Raw genomic sequence first — 18,669 nt, forward strand, 5'->3', positions numbered from 1 at the left:
CGCGTCCTTGTTATTCATACCTGTCTGATGACTTCGTCTTTGAATATCATTAACTGGAATGACTGGAATGTTAATGACCAGAATGCTGGAAACCTCAGGGGCCACTGGGTGCACCTGAAAGTAGACTGAAAGAATCTTAGCCAGTGAATAAATATAGGCCTGAGGGCTAATGTGGCTATAAAATAATTAGAGTTTAAAAGTAGTTTAGCACGTGTCCATAAAAGTCTGGTCGAACACTGGTTGAAAAAGTAGGATTTTTTAATGTTTATTATTTCTTTTTCAGCGGTTTAGAGTGGGTGAAGTGAACTCGAAGTTTTCTCCTTTCACCGAGGTGTAAATGATTTAGCATGTTTTAGGAAATACATTTTTAAAAAGAATGCCAGGCGTGTGTGAGTCGTGGTTGTGTGTCCCTCGACTTCTCACTTCCTGTGTCGCCGCTGAGCCTGTCAGTGTTGGGCCGTCATCCATGAGGATGCTCAGGTCAAACCTGTTAACCCCGTCCATTGAAGGGAACATCAGCTTTGGATGATGTGCTGTTCCCTGCGCCTTCAGGCACGCAGCAACAGACACACACAGATTAGAGCTTTCAGCACCGAGCAAACATCTGAGCTGACATCCGTCCACTCACCCCCCATTAAGTTGACACGTCTCACACCATTACTCCAATGAAAGCCGGCCAGACGGTGTTGGGAGGCATGTCGCGGCATTAATTATCCGGAAGTTAGCGTGACACACTGGTGACTTTTTTTTCTTCTACAAAAACTCTGCAGTATTGCAGTTGGAAGAAATCTGTGAACAGGACTAGTTTGATGCACGCAAGCTAGTTATTGGGGCGTCTGACCATACGTGTGTCAGTTATTACCAATATTTTTGATGCTACAGAGGACACTAGTTTGGAGGAGGAGGAAACTCACATTACTATACTTCCCACCTGCTTTCTCAAATTGTGTCGATTTGGTACGACTCTCACGTGACATTTGATTGTAGTGTTGTAAACAGTTAGGATTAAGAAGAGAATACATAAAGTGTTAGATGTTTTTTTGCATCTTAACATTTGAATTGCTGAGAATGTGCTTTGAAAGTCTGGAAAATGTTGGATCTTTAGTCTTTGATGTGTCCTTCGTGAAGTGTTCCTGTACTCTAGGTCAGGATGGTGCAGGAGCCCAAGACCTTTTTCCATCTACTGTGGACTGTGCTGACTTGCTCATGCACAGAAAAGAGAGCGATGACACCACGACTTGTTGACGCATGCAGCCGACTAATTTGACTGCATCGACTACTTGTTGCAGCATTACTATTTGGCACAGTCTGATGGCGCACATGTGACTGTTTTGAGTGTGATCCAATCTCTTTGTTAAGACTTACCAAAAAAAAATCGCTTCATGCTGCTGTTGAAAAGAGGCGCTGTACTCTGAGTCAGTGGCAGATGATGAAGCTCAGTCCTCTGTCCCCGATTGTAATGCACCGCCTAACTGTAGCTGTGTTTTAGACAGAACGCCTTTAAACTGGAATACTCTCACCGCTCCTGCAGCAGCAGTTTATCTTAGTAGTTTGGGATTCAGAGACAATTTCTGTGTTGTTAGAGCGCGGCCTCTGGGGTTGACCTCTGACCCTGGCAGCTCCCCTGCTTCGGAAGAGCTACACCACGCACACCAAACGGCTTTGGTTGCAATTTGAGAGAGTGTTCTCTTCTATGTTGCCAAGGGTGAGAGTGCAAAGATAGTGGGAACGTAATTTTGGCTGATGTGAAGGTGTGCTCACTTGGATGTGACCCGATCTGTCAGAGCATAAAGAGACAAAATAAATCAATATATTTGAATAATGATTCCCCGCGTATGTGTCATCAAAGTCATTAAAAAGTGAAACCCAATGAGACCTAATGAGACTCATGTCAGTAGTATAGTTCATGAAGGTCAACGGGTGTGTCGTCTGTCTTCGCAGGTGGCTTATCGTCCCGCCTCCGAGCTGCCGTGACCAAACTTGGGGAGGAAAAGTGATGATGATGGCGGTTTTCACTCCAAAAAACATTGCTGCCGTCACTGAGGAATGTAGAGGTAAGCGACCACAAACAGTGCAGTATCAAACCGGGTTATCTTCAAAGGCTTGCCCCCCCTCCCCTGTGCGCTGCTGACATGTGACATGACTCAGTCCTTTATAAAAAAAAAAAGGCAGACATCTTGCATTCCTGAGCCCATTCCACTACGTACAATAACTTCCTGGAATTCTTTGACCGTGGACGGCGGAGCCAGGGCACATCCTGTTGTCAGCGCGGTGCTTCCTGACCATGCAGCTCAGGCAACCTTCTGCCGCGTTGCCATGGCTGTTTGGGAAAACACAGACGTCCCTTGGCACTCTAGCTTGTCATGCCAGGGCCACCGTGCAGCCATGAGTGACGGAGTTGGAATGGAAATCACGCAAAGGTCAGCTGGCAACCCATTTGAAATCATCTGTGTGAGGGACAGGTCAAAACAAGGGGTGTTATCGGGGCGTTCCTAATACAACAATGCTGGTATCTATTTTAGCTGCGCTGTCCCTAGCTTCCCAATAAAGGTGTGCCATGATACCATTTCTCTGATTTAAGTAGCAGTGTTGCTTTACTTGAACTAGAGCCCTATAGGATGGTCCTTGTTGCCATCAAGCACCTCATGACTGACGGGTTTTCATTTCATTTAAAAATCCACCTGGAGGTGCAGTGCAGCAGCTGACACCTGTCACAGGTGCAAATGTAATTGTAGTTTCTAGGACAGAGAGAGTCTATATATTGGTTTTAACATAGCGACTACCTCTTAACATACATCTGACGTTTTGATAATCAGGAAACGTGACATGATGTTGAACAATATGTTCTTTGTGTGGTTGCTTGTGGAACCTTTTAAATAAAATCCTTACACTGAAGGGGCAGGAGCTCTCCCCTCTACTTTTACTCTGCTTTTCATGATAAGTCCAACACATCCTCACCCCTAAGGCATCACGGTTGTCAAGTGGATCTTTTTCCCTTATGTTGATGTGGAAGTCAGTAACGTTGACACATTAGGCTTTTCTGTTTGAGTCAAATGTTTTCCCTGCTGCGGAATTGGTGACGTTCAAAACCACAGATGGATTTATGATGAGTGCTGGGGTTGGCATTCTCTTATTCTCTTGTTGTTGCCGACATGTTGATGTTACAGTAATTTTTCTTTGTGATGTTACTTGTTATATGCAGTAGCTATAACCATGACCATGAGCGTACCACCATTTCTGTGGCACATTTTTGGCACTGTGAGATAAGCTCATGATCTTTTTGCCTAAGTGTTTACACTTTCCCCGATCATTCTTTTTTTTTTTTTAACCCACTGACCAGTCTGGTCAGGCACTGCCTACACCATTTGGAAAGGAAAGTCCTTTTGACATCCGTCAGTATGTGACGCCTTCTGAGTGAGAATCTGTTGCTGATTCTAGTTAGTTCATCTTAGTCTTCATCTTGCCCCAGATGCCTTCAAGACATCTAATTTGCAGTTCGAATCGCTGGATTTATGTGAGAAAAGAAAACTCAAACTGATGAAATGTTGACTGGTGTCATGAATGAGATGGAATGAAGGACCCGCAATCTTTCTCAAGACAGATTATGGACAGTGTTGCCGGCTTGACAGTTAAACAATGTCCAGGGGAGGACATCCTGGGGAGACACAGAGAGATTGGTGTGCAGGGTTTCTCCACGGATGAATGTTGTTGGTAACTGTCCATGGCGCTGCCTCTTGATATGGTGTCTGTCTTCGCCTTATTGTTGGTCAGGCTTCTGTGGATTCAGTGACATTCCCAACAGGACACATGTGAGGTTAAACTGTAGCTGAGTTGGTTTTGCTATTACAAATGTACGAGGAAACTTTTGTTTTTGTTGTTGTGTTATCTCTGTGGTGATTTTAAGTTTGGCAGCAAGTTCTTACTTGATCTCTCCTGACTGTGTTGATTCTGGGGGCAGCTCAACATAGCGTAGAGACCATCACTGAATAGTTTGCTTTAGCTTTACTAGCGCATCACTTTGAATCTGCTTTATTCAACAAGAGTCTCAGAGCTGTCATCTGATGAGGCGGTGAAAGAGCAAATGAATGTAATTACTAGTGAATAAAATCCCATTGTTCCTCTTTAGTTGCGATGTGAAAATTGTAGGTGACCGTGCTTTTATTCCGTTTCATAACCTCATGTGTTGTTGCCAGCCTGTTGTTTACTCGCGAGCGTCCATCGAGGAATTTCGTGACCAAACTTTCATCCATTGTCAGATGAAGCGAGACGGAAAATAAGCAGGCTCCCGCTTGTATACATCAACCCTAGAGGGATGCATTCAATTCTGCTTCCTGCTCTGCTGTGCGTCCCCCTCCAGGGTCCACAGTCCCAAGCGGGAACCTGACTGGAAGCCTTTTAAATCAGTGAAAATATGTTCGCTATTTTAATGATCTGGCAACTACAATGTTAACACTTCCTTCCTTTGTGCCTTGATATCAGAGAACGTGTTATTCTCTTGTTCCCGAAATTACCGTAATAACAAAGCAAAACACAGTTGACTCTGGAACAGGATGGAATTGAGATGAACAGTTTTAACTCAAATCTTCTCAGGGTGGTTGGTGGCCCCAGGTGTCTGAGCCTCCTCATTGTGACTCCAAGCTGAGACAGGCAAAAGGTGAGAGATGGAAGCCGAGTTTCTGTGGATCGCTGACTAATTCATCATGTTGAAAACCGTCAGACCTTGATGTGGTGACTTTGTGCTCCCACTTCAACAAGAGAGATAGCAGACCAAGGTGGTGGTCCATGACATCATGCAGCAGGAAGGTGATACTGCCGCGTCTCCAGCGAAGCTTGACGCTCCTGCTGGTGCCAGTAAACAAAGCGTCTGACACAAATTCTTCCCCCATTAGCAAAAGGAATGTTGTTTAGTTTTACCAATCATTTATAACTGCAATGACAAGACATGGCAGGAATTGTCCCAAATATTTCCTTGAATTGTTTCCTTTGAGTCATTGTTATCTTTTTATGTAACTGCCGCACCGGCACCAATATTGACTGGCTGAAGTATGAGGGCGCTTGTGACTCTAGCGTTTGGAGTGGCTGTTTCCCTTATCTTGTCATGCTTGGATGCACATGAGTATTAGTCGTATCAGAGGACAACGTTTGTTTTGTTGCCGGCGTTATTGAGATATTGTTTTTCATTTTTTAGGTGTGCTGTTGCTCACTCCCCTATACAACCGAGGGCAAACACAAACTCAACATTGCTTTAATGTTGTAATGTGCGTGATGACGGGCGAGTAGTCTCTTGCTACATTTAGAGCTGTGGGAAAACTGTTGATGATGAATCCCTGAGGCAGTCATTGTCAGTGTTGAATGTTTGTGTGTCACTGCGTTGGAGAACTATGTTCTACACTGCAGTGATGCCGTGCTCGTGCACTCTCTTTGAGCCAGATGCAAAAACCAGGGTGTTCATGGAACCCAGTAAGGATCATGGGATCAATCAATGACACACCACACTGTCCAAAGTAAATACAATATTAGTATAATAGTTTTCCTGTTTGGTAAAGATTACCAATGCGGTGCATTCTGACCGGAGAAAATGTCTGGCGTATCTTACTGTATGCCACGCCCCCTGGTGGAAGTAGCTAAATTAAAATGGTGCTGGAAGGTTCATGCGCTCCAGGGACACTTGCTGTGCTACTCGAACCCGAGTAATCGCTGATTTCCATCTGATTTCTACCCCCCCCAAGTCATGGTTTAAAAAGTTGTTCAATCTCCTGTGAGCCCAACTACAGTTTTGCAGATTAGAGAGGTGGAATTGTAGCCCTTATTCTACTGTGGAAGAGTTGCCCGAGATGCCTTGTCTCATCACTTGTCAAATATCACCTGAAAATGTCCCCCCAAACCTGTTGCATCCACCGCTCCCATATTGAAGTGCAGCAGGTAGTAGTGCCTCTAAATTGAATTTACATGCTTTACATTTAACTGAACTACACACTTGTTGTTAATACCATTTAATACCATAACACTTGTCACAGATACCATTTATTTTCCAGACACGTCCTCTAGAGCAGGGGGTCTTAACCTCTTTGATCTTGGGCCCCACCTTTCCCAGAACAAATGGACCTGCGGTCCCATGAAAAGAACTGATCTGATTCATTACTCTTGATTTGATTTGTGATCAATAACCATATTTTATCTACTTACACATAAACAAACCAAAACCTTGTGAAATGACATGAAACCATGTGTCATCGAAAAGTCCAGCCAGCAGCAGAACCTGGTGCATATTCATCAAATTTACTAAAGAGAAAAAGAAAAAAATACACTTGAAGCAAACTGTTGAGAAAATTGGAAAAACTGAATACAATAAACAATAAAGTCAATATTTAAAAAAAAGTCTAAATATCATAAAATGAAACCAATATATTTTATTTAAATGCAAAAGAAGATTTAAGGAAAGTGTAAATAAAAGTATAGCCAAAAATTTTTCTAATTCATTTTCAAAACAGCTTCAACAGGTGCTTTCATGAACAGGTTTTACTATTGGGGCGGTGGCCTCACTTTCTTGATCATTTTTTCTTTTAACTTCTCCATAGTTGTTCACTGTCACCGATTTGCAGCTGTCAAGTCAATTCGGTGACTCACTACTGCCACCATATGTGGCTAATGTATTAGAACTGAGTGTCTTGTGGCCCTCATGGCCCAAAGATGAAAAGCAACAAAGTTCTAGCGGAACTCTAGGAGGCGCTCGCTGGCCAACCAAGGTCCCGGCCCTATGGTTAAGAATCACTGCTGTAGAGAAATGGAGGGCAAACCCAGGACTAGAGAGAGACATCAAATTCCTCAGTCAGAGTGTTAGGAAAAGGGATATCTTGGCTTTCCCCCAAAGACACAAGAAAGAGTCTATTCTTTTTATTTCAAATATTATCATTCCATCTGATGCCCTCTCTGTCTATCTATCCTTCCATTATCTGTGGTCGTGGGGCAGCAGTTTTCACTCCTTGACATCCTTCTCCCCAGGAACCTCTTCCAGCTCTCTGAGAGAAACTCCCCTCTCCCATCCTAGACATTCCAAAGTGTCCTGGGTCTTGCGTGGGACCTCCTCTCAGTTGGATGCCAGAACTCCTCAGGTGACCTCCACTAGCTTGGCAGCGGGGCCAAGTATTCTACTTTGCGCCTCTCCTGGATATTTAAGTGTGACAGATTCCTTATCTATTATAAAACCTCCCAATATTTCGGCCTGTCACTTACAGAAGATATAATTGCCACGTCCGTATTGTTTCGCGTGTTGCAGGTGAAACGATGACAGCCGTCCCATCAGCCGTGAAGTGATTGGAAATTCTGTTCCAAAGTTGTGGACATTGGCATGTTGCAGCAGACAAAGTGACAGATCCTGTCATTTGCTGAGCTGTGAACTCAGAACTCCTATTATGGACGATTAAACTGCTGAGACCGTCCCGTAACCCTCCACCCCCTGCAGTCAAGCTTCAGTTAAATATGTTGGGCTCTTCTTACTGCTAAATGGAATGCTGCTTAATGTCAGCGGCTGTCAGTCCCACTTACCGCCGGTCCTCCTCGAACACCGCAAACACGTTAAATAGTCTGATGTCATGGCGCGAGAGTCAGGAAGGAGAGGAGGCCAGCACGCGATGTTATTAGTATTTGATATGCTTGTGTGCAGGTAACGTGAGTAAGTGTGTGTCTATGGAGAGATGGGAACAGACTTTGCAGACCACCTTGATCCAATCAGAAACCCCAGAGGTACGTGTCGCAGCGGATGTGTGTGGAGATCACTACTGATTAGTAAGTCATCTAGAATTCAAAGTAGAGCTGTTGGTGGATGGCCATAACACACCTTACAGCCACGGCGTTCACACGCAAATTTCCCATATTGACTCTGGCGAGGCAGGTAGATCTATTTTATGGTGTAATTACCTGTTATGCGCAACTGTTATTTTTGATTCGCCTCCCACTTTGGCAAGGAATTTCAGTCTATTGTGCGGCACAGAAGCAGCAGGAAGCTCTCACCGCTGTATTATGCTCAAAACAAACGCACAATTTAATAATATGTGTGCAGAGTCACAACAGTGAGTACGTCTTAGAGAGATGCTGTGTGGTTTTCTGCAGAAAAAAAGATGCTTTGTGCGACTTCTTGGCAGAAAACCAGGGGTAATTATTTTTCATAAAAAAAAGAGTTACTTATCAAAGGACCGCTGCCAAGCAGGTCCTTTCCACCCTGTGATTTTCTCCCAAAGTTATTGACACACGTTTACTTTATCTATATCATTAGATAGCATTTTTTTTAGCATTTCAAGTATTGATTTTATTCGATCCAGGATCTCTGACACCACCATCATGTGAGTCTCCTCATGCTTTACTACTTAATTTTGACTGAAATATTTGAGTGATCATGGACAGTATGTCAGGGTGTCGAAACTTAAAATGTTCTTTTATTCAGGCCACTCAAATTGTCGCTTCTTTGACAGGAAGTATGAGTACAGTTCTTAGAGGCTCCATTTAACTCTCTTCTCTGTGTCTGTCGTCCAAAGACATAAATTATCATTCTCCACCTTTGACTCATTACACAAGGCACATGTTTTCATGTTTCCTATTTTGGAATCTTGGAAGAAATGTCACAGATTGAACTTTATGTGACTGATCACATTGTACATTTTGGTGATCCTTAATGGTTTCCCTTAAAAAGTGCTCGACTGATGGTGAGGGCGCACTGATGTAGCGACTCACACTACTCAACATGGTCACAAAAACAGCTGAAAACGCCCCCTATGCTGGGAAAGTCCCAGGAAGATCCTGCTCACCCTGTAATGGTACCTAAATAGGTTTGAAGCAGAAAACTAAAAATTAAAAAAAAAACTTCTTCATAGTGACAGTGATCACCTGTAGTAGAGTAAGAGCACTCTCACTGCACTTCACTTGACTTTCATGTGCGAAGTCCCCCTCTCCGTCACACACACACATTTTTACCCCCACATAATATTGAGAAAATATTCCGTTAATTTCGGAGCAGCACATAGGAATATGAGCCCACTGAATTTAAGAAGGAAAACAGATCTTGTTTGTACATAAGCCGCACTGGTCTATAGGCCGCGAGTGCAGTGGTGCTGTCTGCACCGTAGATCAGGTCAATGGTGCGCCCGGCTTAAAAATACATGAGGGTCATTTCTAAACTAGTTTTATAAAACCGAATCCAGCATGGAGACTGACTCATGAAACAAACTGGGCAGTGTTCTGACCTTGAATCATGAACTCGATTCATCTTTTATTGACATTAAAGCTGTCAATATGCGCTGTTTTCGCCCATGTGTCCGAAGTTTGCCCAACAGAGCCGATTCCCTGGAGAATTGGAGAGGAAAAGCAGCAAGACACGTGGGTGAAAACGGCACATTTTGAACACTATGAGGTCAATAAAATGTGTGTGATTTCATTAGTTTGATGTGACGAGGCTCAGTATTTTGGCAGCATGACACTCTTTAGCCTTTAAAATCCATATATTAGCCGCATCATTGTATAGGCAGACTGCAAGAAAAAAGTTGAGACTTTTAGTCAAGACATTGCGGTAAACGCAGGAAAAATCTATTGCATCCATCTGGTTTCTCTGATTTGTCTGACGCTTCTCAGGTTATAATTAAAAAAAAAATCTGGACTTTTTGGATGCTTTTCCTGACCCACGTTTCATCATTGACCCCCTTATTGAAGCGCAATACTGTTGTAAAAGCTTTTCTTTAACTGGTGGTTCAGAAACTTCTCCACTATCTGTGTCACCTACTTACTGGAGGTAAACACAGTGTCACTATGTGGAAAAAGAGGTTGGTTGCTACACAGACGTGTTACTTACGATGACAGTTCAGCTAATTATTTCATATAATCAAAAGCTTTCGTTATAACTTCATTACAGAACATAGTTAATCATTATGGGATGCCACAATCTAATCAGTTCATCGCCTCCCCTGCGGTGCTGTTCAAGGAACCGCTGCCAAAATACTGCCACACGTTTCTAAAGTCAAAATGAGAACCCGTTCTGCCTTTTTTTTTGCAGCATTTTCATATTATTTGAAGGTTAATGGGATGAACTCAGGTGGACGGAATTTGTGGAGATGATATATCAGCAGGAATTAACTTGTTAACTTGTCGCATGAAGACGTCAACGTGAGGATGTGATATTAACTTAACCACATACATACATATCTGATCAGTGAAGTCAATGACCAAGTGTGTTGCAGTCTCCGCCTCTTTCCTTTTTCCGCATGAATCTTTATTCTTGGTGACCAGTGACCAGACTTAAGCTGGGGGGATATACATCTGCGCTTTTCTTCAGTCCATTTTCCCAGTGAAGACATGGCACTCTGGCTTTTTTCGATCAGTAAACCGCTGTGAAGGTGTTTCCCGCCAACACTTCAGTGTATTTAAGTTAAACAAACTAATTTTTTGTCGGAGTTTGACAAGTAAGTTGTTGTTTCCTCCTTGTGTCTAAGCGTGACAAGAATGAATCAAAGTTGAAACGATCAGTGACTTAGCTTAACAATTAGAGAGGGAGTGTTTTGTTGTGAGAAGCATTTGCCCATAGCAACATATTTCTCGTGCAACTTCAGTCCGGATAAGAAATTCGGTAGCAGTCAGATCAAAGTCTCCCAAACCGCAGAATGTCAATCAATACCTCGAGCGTCTGTCTGTTGTAATGACCCGGTTTGCTCCTTAATTTAGTCGTGTGTTGTTCAGGTTGAACTGACAGAGTGCGAGAACGACATAACCTACATCAGAACCCTGAGGGGAGTCAACCTCACATGGTCATTGTTGTTTAAGAGTCAGGGTTTAAGTCGGTCAACATTATTGAGGAGGCAGATGTTTGAAGACCTGTTAATATGGAACCCTCTTGCTGTTATTTCACACATTTTTTTGTTCACTTTGGGAACTCCTCGTGGGGCGTGGTGAGAATGTACTCTTGCACCCGTGCCAAAGACCTCGGGGCATCCGTAATTCACAAAGGCTAAATGCTTAGACATGTGAATGGCTGCCTTAGTCGGGATTAAAACAGGACTTTCGTGGGATTTCAGGCGAAGCACTCGTCGCACACTTATGTTGTTATATCATGTCACGAAAGGTTGATTCCATGTAGCTGTCTGCGGCGAACAGATCGTGCTACTAATTTATGCTATAAGCATGCTGTTGGTCCTTGTGTCTTTCCATTCATCACGTCTCCATTTTTAATTTGTCAAAAGCAAAAGGAGTCACACGCTGACTGACAACACCTGGGTGTAACCGCCTTCTCCTAATTACACCGAGTGAATATCATCAGACACTGCGAACGTGTGACACCGACACGTACGTTTCGTGTTGCAATACCAGAGACAACGCTTAACAATATCACGCGTTGGAGGAGAGAATATTTGTCTCAATTATGATTCAGTGATTAAAGATCTTGTGAGAAAAGAATCAGCGTTTCCTACATGGAGTCTTGGTGGCGAAGGCTGTGTCCCATGTCTCACCCTAAAACTGGCACTTAACGCTAGCACTTGGTTCTGAGCGCCCTCCACTATGAAGTGCCCTCCGACCACGAAGTGAAGCAACACTTCATGACGTCACGCGTAAAGACAACGTGTCATTGGCTGCCGTGCTGTGTTGTGTTTCCTGCATATCCAGTGTTGGAGATGTCTTGGAAATGCCAGCTCCAACGTTTTTGCAACCTCTTGCATTGGCGCAGATAATCTCACTTGGTTTGGTGAATCAAGTTCTTCGCCGCTATGTTGCGTTGATAGATGTGTTAGAGGTATGATGATGCTAACATTAGCCTGGACGCTAGCCCACTGTTGTTTGTTAAGAAGAAATAAAAACATACTGTTGTACATTCATTTGGTTTGCTAACGTGTGATACGAGAGAAAGTAAACAAACGTAAGAGTAGTCCGCGCAACTAAAATGTCCCTGTTGTCCTATCCAACATTGTTTTTAAATAAAGTACTTTGGTATCCTGGAAATCCATCCACACTTCATATTCCCACTTCGTCTTAAGTCAGCTCTAGACCTCGGTCTGGAGGGATCATTTCAAGTGGTGAACGGCCAGTGCCCTCGGTCTGAGGAGTATTGGTGCACTTATACGGGAACGGGAAAAACTGAGTGTTAGGGTGAGAAATGGCAACTTTCCTAATCCAAATGTGTAAAAATCTAAATGTAGCCACTTCACTTGGACGACCACACTTGAAATTATCCCAGAAAGCAAATGCCAATTTGATCAACACAATTGGTGGGATTGTGTGGCTAAGAGATCATTTTGGTTCTTGTTGTTCAACCTTTGGTCCATCTGGCAAAATGATGGCAAATGAATGCATATTTCAAACCAAGTAGAAACTCTCTGCATGGTGTCTTTCTGTTACGCCCTCCAATTCATCTGTCTTGAACGTGCACAATTGTGGGGCTAAACATACGATTTCACCACTAAGGCTTTAACAACAAAATGATGACATTACAAACTAAATTGTGTCTAAATTGGTGTTTATGTCAAAGTCACGAGTTACCTTCTTTGGCTTTGATGCACTTGTGTAATCCCACATCATGAGCTGGCTTTCGTGCCTCAATCTCTTTTTGTAATTATTAATTTAAGTGTATAATGATAACAAACTCTGCAGATGCATGTCAGCGCGCAGCACTGCACTGTTTATGACAAGTATCTTGGAGGAGGAGGAGCTTTTATTTTCATTATCACACAAAGGTGGATCCATATTTAGTGCAGGAGCAACATACCAGCCTGCATTGTGCCATCAACAAAACATCTGATTCGTGCCACGCCTCAAATAGGTTTTATAGCAGAAATATATTTTTATTAGGATTACATAAAGCAGAGGAAGACCTTTTCCTCGGGCCTGTGCTCTACTCTGATGATAAAAGGTGATAACAGAGTTTGTTTTTGAAATACCGCTTCGTATTCCCATAATATTTTTACAGTCAGGGTCCAGCACCAGGGCACTTGACGTGTTTTGGAATTTAGTTCAAAACACGCAGAAGGGATCTTCAATTGTGTCTTCAGTCGAAGTGTTTGTATTTATGAGGAGTAGACATCTAATACGACACATCAGAAGTAAATGATCCAGCAAGTTGTTTGTTTTGGCAGTGAGGTGGTAAATAAAAGCCTTAAATAAATAAAAGCCTAAAGCTCAGTTGTAAACGGATGGAACTGTAAAATGTAATTTGGGTGTACGAGTGCTGACTTGCTGACCCTCAATGCCCATTTGAGTGATTTATCATACCATTACTGTTTTAAATTATGTACCATAATAACCATATAATCACTTCACCTAAACGTTTATCACATATTCACATAATTTTGGGAAAGTCTGTTCGCATCATGGCCCCGGTCACTAGAGGTACATCTCAGAAGTTACTTAAAAACGTTGGACGGAAAACACAGTGAAGCATCCCAAACTCATGTGTTTGAAAACTACATGAGGAATATATGGAAGGAGGGAAGCATGCAAGCAGTACTGCACACAGATGTTTCCATGAGGCTGCGATGTGAACATCTCTGCGCTGTAATATTTCGAGATCTGTGAACATGAAGCAGAGAGCTGGGTTGCAGGTAGACATTAAAAAAACGATTTGATTTATAGTTTTATTAATTCCAAGCTTCATTGAACTGATGTGTGGGTTGCTGCAGACAAAGAGATGGAAACTATTTCACCTGTGCATTGAGAATGAAAAATAGTTTGTGAGATAAGGGGGCGTCTCCACGAACGAGATCTATAGAGAGCGACATTCCAGGAGTTTATTTTCAGTTTCCATTGCATCATTTTTAATGACTGAAGAAGAGATATGAATTAGCCAGCGCTAACATTGCGGTTGTGTGGTAAATATTTATGCGATTGTCTTTTCCGAATCCAAGCAAGAACGCGGTTGCGCGTCGTTAAATATCACCGCTTTATTAATTCCTGGAACATTTTATGAGGCCGCTCTCACAGCCTCGGGTGCTCATTCAGCGCAGCTCTTATCTTCGGCGCTACAGGAGCAAGTCTGTGTTCCTGTTATTGCCAGCGAGCGCTCTGCAGGCAGATACTTGCACCCACACTGGCTGCCGTCTTTTGCAGCGCCTGACCCTTTAGATTGTATGAACCTCGGCGGCAGAAAATGAGGATTGTTTGTTATTACAATGCCCGTCCACGCTGGCAGGAGTGTGTGTTGTTTTGACTGGGAGAACAATCAACTACTGCAATAAAAAATGGCTCTCAGAAACAAAGCCAGACGCTAATGTCGCCCCAAAGCGAAGGACGCCTGGGGACATTATTTCGCCAGATTTATTTTAGTTAAATGCACTATTTTTATGACTTTGAAGTGCCTGAAATGAGGGAAATTGGTTCGGAAGTATGTGTCTTGGAGATCTAATCTGCTAGCGCTATTTAAGAAGCAATTGTTTCTAAATGCAGAACAAGGGTTGTAGATGAGTGATGTTTCTATTTAAAGCATTTTTCATTGACAGGGTGCTTTTGTTTAGTGTCTTTTTCTTCTTCTTCTTCACGGGTGTTGATACTGCAATGACCTATGGTTGTGTCATGTTGCACTGCTGTGTTATACTGCCCTACTTTCAACCATCCATCCAGAAAGATTTCTCTCTCCTCCAGCATTTTTGGTGGAATGCTGAGACAAATCAAGAGGCGGTGTTTCACCAAAGTCCCTGGGTCTGCCCCAGGGCCTCCTCCCAGTTGGACATGCTGAGAGAACCGCTCCAGAGAGGCATCCTTAGATGTGTTCTCTGCTCATTTTTCCTGATGGTTTTAAAAGTGGTAGGTTTCTGCTTCATAGTAAGGTTATGTGTACCTTTTAGTCAGAAATCGAAGTGTCATTTAAACATTTATTTAATAAAAGGTTGGCCTTGTTACAGTGCAGTATGGAAGCTGAAGTGTATATTTTGTTTTCCCCAACTGCACAAGTATACTACACAGTTATAATAGACCTGTCATGTTGGCCATTTACAAGTGTTTACTAGGCAGGGAATAGCCAGTCGATCTTTAAGTCTGACATGCCTGGATTAAGGATCATTCGCTACTTGATCAGACAAGAAATACCATGATCTGTGTTGTTTTATAGCCACTTGAACAGGCATGTTGAGGTCAGTCAGCCCGCCACATCTATTCTGTGATATAATGCTTTACAGGCAATGGCACACATCATGCCATAATATCCATAGTCAACGTACTGCCAGTGAAAAGTTCTCTTAACTGTTTAATGGATGACCAATTTGGAAAATCCAACTACTGTTTGTTTGCTCAGTAGATTTCTTTTGGCAGCCCTGTTTGGGACTTGTAGAAGATGTGTGACTTTGTGACGTCTTTACGAAATGAGTATGAGGACGAACCAGTACTTTTTTTACTCTTCTGGAAGCCTGCGTAAATCTGTTGCGTCTCCTATATCGTGCGACCGTAGCTCTAATAAAAAGCGGTAACCTTAAGCAGCGCTTCCTCAGATTGTCTAAAGCAATATGAGGTTTGGACCTTCAACCTGGGAAAACCTTTCCAACCAGACCCATCAGAATTGTATTCGAAGACATGTACTGTAGTATTTCCCGCCAAAGCAAAGCATTACAACATCTTGTCAAGACCCCTGCTGACTGTAGACTGTGTGGATGGTGGAGCTTTCCAAGCTGCTTCATAATCTGGGGTGAGGACCTGAAATGCAGTCTAATAAACAACTGCTCTGAACAGTGTTATATAATTTACTATACCTGACATCTCATTCTTCCATGACCGTGGAAAGTTTTGGAGAAAAACAGGAAGTCTCACTTGTTTATGGAGTAGGTGGAGGACTGATAAGACATTAAAGCTGAAGTGTCTGAGATGGCGCGCTCACTTCTGTGGAAGATTCAACAAACTCTCAACAGAGCACGGTGTGTGTGTGTGTGTTTATGCATGCGTGTTTTCTCTTGATTGATGTGTGCGGTGGAAAGCAAGGAGTCTCATCTTTCAAACGGACAAAACCTGAAACCGTCCCCATGTTTTGGCTCGTGGGCGATACAAGTGTTTGGAATTTTGAGGAGTTGAATCGGCATGGCACATTAGCGATTGTGCTCAGGTCGCAGCATGCACACGCGTAAACATTTCCATGCATACAAACATTGGTTCACCCCAGTATGGAGAGAATGTATGGCATGCTAAGATAAGCAGAGACTTGAAAAGCGTGAACCCCCCCACCCCCGTGTATGTTGTGAGCAGCGAACGCTGAATAGACACAATACTTGCCGAGTCGGCTCACTGACCTTGGTTGAATATCGGCTCATGTTCTAAATGGGTCACAGAGTCGCCCATCATTTTGGCTTGAAGGCACCGCAGCCTTTTCAGTGCAAACGCACTTCGGTGAGCGTTGACTTAATAACAGAAGTTGTCGTAATAACAATCATCAGTTTTACAGAAGGATATAATGAAAAGAATGATCTATCCACTGGATTAGATTTACTGTTTTGGGTCTTGTGAATTAAAACAGACGTTCTCTGGGTCTGCCTCAGTCACCTTCCTTGACTGATGCTTTCCCGTCACTGTGGTTTCATTTCAGCTCTCATGATAAACTGTCAGCACAGATGCCTGTCCAGATATGAAAGGCTTCCTAATATTGTGTAAAACAATTGGCCAACACCGAGGTTAAAGTGAAATGGAGATGAAAACAAAGCCTGGACTGGAATCCTCCTCAACTCTTTGTCTGCTGCCAGGTCAAGTGGCGGCGGTTTCATCACCTGCTCAAGGCCACTGCTGAACCCTCAGGGCATGGTGCCTTTGTGTGCCGCATTTCTTAGTTGATATTTCATTGTTCCTTTGTCTTTTTCTTCTTATTATTATTTGTTGGAAAGTATAAATCTTATCTTTCAGCATTTCTCATCTGGGCTTGCCATGGCACGTCCTCTTCTTCAACCCCAGTATTCTTGGTCCAACACTCTCTCTCCTTTCCACATGTCCAAACCATCTGTCTTGTCTAACTTTGTCCTCCCACATGTCCCTCTGATTTACTCATGTCCTTCTATTTCACAGATCTGTCACAGAGCACCACTAACATTTGATATTTTTGATCAATTATATATGTTTTTCCTTGAATAATACAGCTTTCTCTGAATATAATTTTAGCTTATTTGTTTTTTTTTTTTGCCAATGTGTAGTTTGGCTTCCATCCTGCCTCCAACCTTGCTGCCTAGAATTCCTCCAATTACACGTGCCACCGACTTTATTGACCCCCTTGTTGTTGGCTTGTTGCCACTGACGTGATCCGATCCTCACATTCACCAATGTCGTACCTCCTTGACAGTTTGAGATCTACAAGATGACAAAACAGAACTGGGGCTGAGTGTCATTACGGTAGGACCCAAGACTGCAGTGCATCAAACACTACATGAGCTTCTCCGCATCATAACACAAATTTATCACACTGGACGGATGTAATGAAAAATTAATCACAAGTGGAAAATGAAAACAATATTATTTGTATTATTTACAATAGAGAGGATTTGACCAACAGGTTTCGTAGATGGTGTTCTCATGTTGGAGACCCGGTGGCTCAGTTGGCTGTGTGGGTTGTCCAATAGCGGAAAGGTTGGCGGTTCGAATCCCTCTCCATCCCAGTTGCTGTCAAAACACTTTGGCCACCTTGCCTTGTGTAAATGATTGTGGTGGTTTGTATAGTTATGAATAAATAATGGTTTCTGTGGAGCACTCTGATAATGTTATTATTTTGACCTTAAGTTCTATATCCTTTTATAGTTTTATACTTGTAATATAAAAAAATACTTGTAATTTAACCTATGCTTTGACTATTCCACACACCCTCTTTGACTGCTCTAACCGCAGCACTCGTTGCCTGTAGACAATTATACGGGTGGTCATAATGTTACGGTTGACAAGTATATCCCCAGATTCTTTTGTGTCGATTTCAGATGCACGACGATTATCAGGCACTTAAACAAATACATGGTTGTCAGAGCCCAGCTGGAGCAAAGTTTTTGTCTCCTTTGGTTGATCAGTGCCTTGCTCAAGGGCGCCTTACACAGCAGACAGATAAAAACAGTAGCTTTTGCTTGATTTTTCTGAGCTATATTATGACTTTTCTTTTTTTACTTTTTATGACTTTTATTATGACAAATTTGCAGTTAAAAGAAGCAGCATTTATTTTTTGATAGCATTATACACATCCTGAATACAGCTTAAAACTTGATCCAGCCATTGTCGTGTGTGTCATGACTCCTTCACAGTTCACACACTTGTATCGTTGCGGTAATACGAGACGGAAAAGCTTCATTTTCCTTTTCCTGCGAACAACGTCTCTCTCATTACCTGCCATGTTATTGTTTACACATAGATGTTGTCACTCAAGGCCAATGGCATCGACCTCTGACCCCTGCACAAGTGCTTGCAGGTGGGGCCGCTCTGGTCTCACCTCCACTCTCGACTGAGACCTCCTGTAGCCACACACTGATTTAAAAAAAAAAAAAACTTTAAACCAAAAAGATCCAAGAGCTCAAAGCTGTCATGTGATCCTCCTGAAAAAGTCGTGCACATTGACAAAAGTGATCATTAGTTTAGCTCCAGAGTGAAGGATCGCGGGTCACCAAGACACTATCTTAGTTAGACACACAAAAAAATAAAAAACACTTAAAAAGAAACGCAAGGTTTTTTCTTTTAATGCTATTCATAGAAGTAACTGTAGTATTT

The 18,669-nt window shown here is 42.7% G+C and overlaps 1 long non-coding RNA gene across 6 annotated transcripts in view; it reads left to right on the plus strand.

Annotated features, from left to right (window-relative positions):
- Nucleotides 1-18,669, plus strand: part of LOC128756847 (uncharacterized) — a 110,594-nt gene that overhangs the window by 3,367 nt on the left and 88,558 nt on the right. For 3 of the 6 annotated variants that reach the window (XR_008414320.1, XR_008414317.1, XR_008414316.1), the window contains exons 5-6: nucleotides 1,942-2,054; nucleotides 7,664-7,743. This is a non-coding gene — a long non-coding RNA (uncharacterized LOC128756847). The remainder of the gene's footprint in view (nucleotides 1-1,941; nucleotides 2,055-7,663; nucleotides 7,744-18,669) is intronic. The other 3 variants (XR_008414319.1, XR_008414315.1, XR_008414318.1) reach the window with 1 other exon arrangement.

This window comes from Synchiropus splendidus, chromosome 4 (genome assembly GCF_027744825.2).
Source record: "Synchiropus splendidus isolate RoL2022-P1 chromosome 4, RoL_Sspl_1.0, whole genome shotgun sequence".
NCBI lineage: Eukaryota > Metazoa > Chordata > Actinopteri > Syngnathiformes > Callionymidae > Synchiropus > Synchiropus splendidus.